We start from the raw sequence: 6,703 nt of genomic DNA on the forward strand, positions 1-6,703 counted from the left end.
GCCGGTAACAATGCCAATGGAAATGGTTCACCCTTTGTTGATGAACCTGATGAAGATATATCATCGCAACCAATTGTCCCTTTTGTTGGAATGGTTTTTCACAATGTGGAAGAAGCTAAACGAGTGTACAATGATTATGCAATGAAGATGGGTTTCGGAACTCGATTTGTGACATCAAAGAATAGTAGGATAAGAGGCTCGGGAAAGAAAGGCATCTTAATCTATAGAGTTTTTGAGTGCATACACTCTCGGAAAAATCCTTCCAAGAATGTCGGTGGAAGAATTCCTGACTGCGCTGCAAAAAATCAAAGTGATGATGCTGAAATGAGCTATGCTAGTAATAAAAAATCAACAAGCAAGCAAGCTGGCATCTATATGGATGGGAGCGACATGAGGCAACGAAACAGATTGGAGCGGTATGATTGCAAGGCACATATGGGTGTTACCCTACGAGACGCTACCTGGGTTGTGACAGTTTATGAGGCGGAACACACACACCAACTGATGATGCAGAGGGGGCGTCGAAGATTTTGCCGTTCTCACAGAAAGATCCCGGATGCGGACATGCAATATATCACCTCACTGCACTATCGCAACGTATCAACAACAAATATGATGGGCTTGCTTGGAGATGCACGGTGTTGCGATCCATGGAGTTTGCCATATGTGAAGACTGATGTGACAAATGCAAGAGCAGACTTGCGAAAGGGCCTGTCAGAGCATGATTTGGAGCTCACCATCGAGTACTTTGAGAGAAGACAAGTGGAGAACTCCAACTTCTTTTTTTCCAAACTAGAAGAAGATGGATCTGTTAGGGCGCTTTTCTGGGTTGATGGGAGAACAAGGGCCTTATATCCAAAGTACAAGGATTTTGTGTTTTTTGACGCCACATTTTGCACAAATCGCTACAACCTTCCCTTTGCGCCGATTGTTGGCATTAACAACCACACACACACACACACACTGTTTATTTAGGATGTGCTTTGCTGCCTAATGAGACCATTGAAACTTTCAAGTGGGTCTTCGAACAATGGATGTTGGCAATGAATAACGAGCATCCATTGAACATAATGACTGATCAAGACCAGGCAATGGCTACAACCATCTCAATGGTATTCCTAGATTCAGCACACAGATGTTGCAAGTGGCACATTTTCCGGGTTGCAAGAACAAAGCTAGGGAAGATGCTGGGCAAGGATGAGCCTTTTGCTGAAGCATTCTATGGATGCATCAATGGTTCAAATACCGTTGAGGAGTTCAAAGGAAGGTGGCAGCAGATGGTTGAGTTATTTGGTGTGGCTGATAAGAAACACCTCAAAAACATGTGGAACAATAGGGAGATGTGGCCTCCTGTATACTTTAGGCATAAGTTCTTCCCATTCACGGGCACAACGGGGCGGTCCGAGAGCCTGGATTCCTACTTCAAGACTTTAAATCATCACAGAGACTCGATTTGGATATTTGTGCAACAATTTGAGCTTTTCCAGGAGCTAATGCTTGATCATGAGGACAATGTTGACTTCATCAATGAAACGACTAGGCCACCACCCTGGGGCAAGTAAGTCCAAAGTCATGTAGCATTTTTTTTAGTTTCTCTGGGTATCTTCTTTTGTTAGCTGTTTTCCGCTACAGTTTTGTTGTAGCATTTATTTGAAACATATGTAGCAATTCTTGTTGATGTTGGAAGCATTTTTGTTTGCAGTTACAACATTGAGAAGCAGGCTGCAGATTTCTATACCAGAGATGTATTTTCCAAGTTTCAAAAACTATTGGCTAAATCAACAAGCTTTGGGCTGCAATATCAGGTGCAAGGGGATGTCATCTGGTTATGCCTTGTTGCAAATGATGGTGTAAACCCTAAATTGTACACAGTGCATGTTGCCCCTGAAGATCAGACATACATGTGCAGCTGCAACATGTTTGAGATGTGCGGGTTGATCTGCCCACATATCATCTGTGTCATGGTGCAACTGAACGTGCAAAACATACCTGCGACTTACATGCTTCCGAGATGGTCTAAGAGAGAAACCGACCTTGCACCTGAACCGGGCGATGGGCATAGAGCTATGCACTTTGGCGTCCCCACAACAAACACCCTAAAGTTCAACTCTCTCTGCCGGAAGTTTGGCAACCTTGCTTCTGATGCATGCTTCAGTGATGAAGCTTATAATTTCGTCTCTGGCCTAATTGAGCAGGGCACTGTTGGGGTTGCTGCAATGAAAGCTAGAGCAAGGGATGGGGTTGTAGGAGATGAAGAAGCCCAAGGTCATGAAGCAAATGAACAAACGCAGGCTTTAGGGGGTCCAAATACAGGGCAGCGGGATCCACCCCCTGTAGGATTGTGGAACCCAACAAAGTTAGCAAAGAATGGGAGGCCAAAGGAAAAGGAGAAGCGAAGGAAGCCACTAATTGAGCTACGAGAAGATGAAATGAAGAAGAAAGCAAAGAAGGACGCAGCATAAACGAAGAAAGCTCCAAACCCAAAGGGAAAGAAGACTGTATGCAATTAGTGTGGAGATGAGGATCACACTGTCAAGAGCTGCCAACTCCTTGCTACAGTGCTTGCTGTGAGTGCAACCGCGAAAGCTCCGTGTGTCGAAACAACACTTACCATTTAGTATGTTTCATGCAGAAAAAGATGATGTATTCCCTTGTAACCCCCCTTGGTTTCTCTGTGTATGCAAGAATTATAGAAAAAATGATTACAAACAGTTGGGCTGAATGGTTGTAGCAAGTTTTTTGTGGGATTGCAACATACTACCACATGCGTGGATTGAGAAAAGCAAAATGTTGCTTTATGAGAGTTGATTGAAAGAGATTCTTATTCTTATATGTTTGTGACATCTTACCTTTTGTAGCCCTGATGGTGCAAAAGTTTGTAGCATGTGCCTTGCATGGTTCCATGGTTTTGTTTCTTAAAATTTAAAATCACTGAATAAAGCATCCATGCTTGTTACAAAAAAGTGTAAAATCACTAGTTGTAGCAAAAACAAAATAGCAGTGGAAGTTTTTTGCTTTAATGATGCAACACTTCTAGCTCCTAATGTGGTTGTATGGCTTTTTAAAATTATGTTTGTAGTAAAAACTATGTTGGAAAGAAAAACTTGCTTGGGTTAAAAAATGTGTTGCTTTGGCTTTGCAACAAAATTTCAGATGCATGCGTCTATTTCTTTGTGAGCTTGCAGCATATAAAATGCATGCGAAAGAATGTAGTACTATTGTGGAATAAAAAATTTCAGCAAGGTTTGTAGCTTATTTAAAAAATGTTGAAGCTTTTTTACATTATACTTCTAGCAAAAAACTTGAAGTGATGCACCTATTTAGCAGTTGGAAGGGTGTGTTTTGGCATTGCAACAAATCTGACACAAGGTTGTACCTATTTTCTGTGAGCTTCCAGCAAATAGATTGTGCCAATGTAGCATTCACAGTTTATTTTTAAAAAAGTTTCGAGGGAAAAAATGCACAGAGCTTCCCTTGAAACTTTGATGGAGGAAGATTGAAAATATTTTCATATTGTTGTTCCAGCATAAAAACAATAAAAAAGTAAAAAACTTCTATAAACTCAAGCAATGGACCATGCATAATTATGTTGGCAGCATAAAAATGCTTCCATCAAAAGATCAAGTTACAAAACCGAACAAGTATCATCGGTTTACATGCCGAAAAAGCAGTCAAAAAGTTCACCGGAGTTATCATCGCTTTACATACAGAAGCATGTTTTGAGAAGTGCTACTTCTTGAGCTTGCGTTGGTTTTTCCCTTGAAGAAGAAAGGGTGATGCAGCAAAGTAGAGATAAGTACTTCCCTCAGTTTGAGAACCAAGGTATCAATCCAGTAGGATACAACACACAAATCACCAATACCTGCACAAACAATCAAACAACTTGCACCAAACGCGATAAAGGGGTTGTCAATCCCTTCACGGTTACTTGCAAAAGGTGAGATCTGATAGAGATAGACGAAACTAAACAAATGGCCGGCCCCTCTTTCTATTCCCCGGCAGACAGACCTCTCCGACAGACAAAAGAGGGTGCCGGCAGGATACCCTGCCGGATTAAGTCGTTTATTTTTATTAAAGAGTCACTCCACCTCTGCACGGACATATACATGCGCGAGTTCCCGGCAAGGTTCATATTTTTCATTCATATGCTGGTACAAGTACAAGCATTATAGAACACAAAGATGGACTCGAGAGATTACATTATTTGAATCAAAATTTGGCGATTGCCTACAAGGTTAAGATTGAAAAAAGATAAAAACCATATAACCCCTCTTTTCCTTTCTCTGCTCCTTTTCCCCAGGATGCTTAAAACCCGAGGGAAAGGAGCATAAAAGGAGCATTTGGGGAGGCCAGCAATGAAGGGACCGACGGAGTGGTCATCCGCTACGGTCCACGGGCGACGTGCGCCCAGGTGCCGCGCAAGGTGACGAGCAAGGCCCGTCACCCCTTCCCGAACGGAAAGAGGAGAGGAGGAAAAGGGGGAAGGGGCAGAGATGGTAGTGGCATCACCCACAACGGGTATGCGCCGCTACCATCGCCCTAGCCAACCAGAAGGTGCGCACCTCATCGACAATGGCCCCAAGGCCTCCGGGAGGGGCAATGCTGGGATTACCTATGATCTCCAGCCCTGCCTCCCGGCCGAGCCTTGAAGAGACCTAGAAATTCACCACGCCAACGACCAGGCTCACTCCCCGAGCGTCAGCACCAGCGTGGGATAGCAATTGCCCCAAACAGAAGCCCGGGGGCTGGCGCTGGGCTCTCCTCTTCAACACCAACAGTAGAAGCAGAGACCAAGAGAAGAGGAGGAAGAAGGCAAGGATGGATGACTTCGCCCTCATCCGCCCCTCTTTTATAGGCCGGGCGGGAAGAGCAGCTGCTCCATCAACGGGCGACCAACGCCCTCCTCCGCCAATTCAAGACGGACGGACCCACTTCAAGATGCTCTTCCGCGCCACGCGCCTCTGTTACCTACCCCGCGCGATGCATGCATCATACGTGGCTAAGGATAAGAGCGCGCTGTGGGAAGAGTAATTTGGCGGTTTCTACCCCATGCGTTAAAGTCATTCACGGGCCATCAGTGCCGCGACCCCACCACTATTGGCTTTATACCGCACGCGGGGAATCCGGAAACCGTCCCGGAATCAAGACTAATGAAGCAGCAACGGGAAAACCTCAAGGGGCCAACCCCTTCAACAATTCTGCCTGTTCACTTGTTAGGCCCTACCCCGACGATGCTCAGCAGCGCGTTCGGGGCAGGCCCGGGGGCTTCTGTCGGTGCAACAAACCCTGGGTCTGTTGCCCAACTGTGCACAGGAACAAGATCAGTATTGAAGCACCAGCTCAAACCAGAGATTGAAGAACCAAGAGACTTGAAGAACCAACATGCAGCTCAGAGAGATCGAGATCAAGCCGAAGGAACAGGATATCGACAAGAAAAGGGCCTCCCTAGCTGGGCAGGCAAGCCCGGCAAGGGGCGAGGCCACCACCCGAAGCAAGCGACAAGGACTCCCCGGCAGAGCCTGCCGGGGCTCACGGGGGCCGAGCCACCCCACCAACCACTCAAGCACGACCCACGTCGTCAATCAGTGCGGTGTCAAGCCGCGAGATGATTAAGTGGCAGCCATTTGCCACATGGCGGCCGTCTCCTACAGAAGAAACTCACAGATGACACCCATCCTGCGACATGTCAAGAGAACAGACGCGGAGCTGGCGAGTTAGCCCGGCAGGCCTTGCCGGACAACCTGTGATGTGACACTAAGCGGTGCATTTAATGCACCCTGTCAGCCCACAGAGTTAGGTATGATACCACTGTTTGCTATCATATCAGTGGATAATGACCACTTTGCCACTATGGTGACCCCTTAATCTATAAAAGGAGGCCCATGGCACTCGTAGGAGGGGTTAGAGGGTTAGAAAGTTGACAAGCCCAAGCCACTACACGTGCGTAGTCACTGCTGCCCCGAGGCAGCCCTTGCCGGGCAAGTGTACTACGCACCGCCACATTCATTCCATCATCAATCCACCAAAGCAGGAGTAGGGTCTTACGTCTCACGGCGGCCCGAACCTGGGTAAATTGCTCGTGTGCTTTCTGCCGTGCTGCCGTGCACCGATCTGCTCTTTGTGCAATGCGACGTCCCACTGCCGAACCAGCAAGGGGCCACCCGGTCCCTTAGGTGGCCGCGGATATCCCGCGACATAGATCGGAAAGTAAAAGATTGCAAAATAGCAGTATATTGGAAACTAATATGATGGAAAATAGTAGATCAGAAACTTATATGATGGAAAATAGACCCGGGGGCCATAGGTTTCACTAGAGGCTTCTCTCAAGATAGCAAATAATACGGTGGGTGAACAAATTACTGTCGAGCAATTGATAGAAAAGCGCAAAGTTATGACAATATCTAAGGCAATGATTATGAAATATAGGCATCACGTCCTTGTCAAGTAGACCGAAACGATACTGCATCTACTACTATTACTCCACACATCAACTGACTCCTGCCTGCATCTAGAGTATTAAGTTCATGAAGATAAGAGTAACGCATTAAGTAAGTTGACATGATGTAGAGGAATAAACTCAAGCAATATGATGTAAACCCCATCTTTTTATCCTCGATGGCAAAAATACAATACGTGCCTTGCTGCCCCTACTGTCACTAGGAAAGCACACCGCAAGATTGAACCCAAACCTAAGCACTTCTCC

The sequence above is a fragment of the Triticum aestivum genome, chromosome 4D (assembly GCF_018294505.1).
Source record: "Triticum aestivum cultivar Chinese Spring chromosome 4D, IWGSC CS RefSeq v2.1, whole genome shotgun sequence".
NCBI classification, from domain to species: domain Eukaryota; kingdom Viridiplantae; phylum Streptophyta; class Magnoliopsida; order Poales; family Poaceae; genus Triticum; species Triticum aestivum.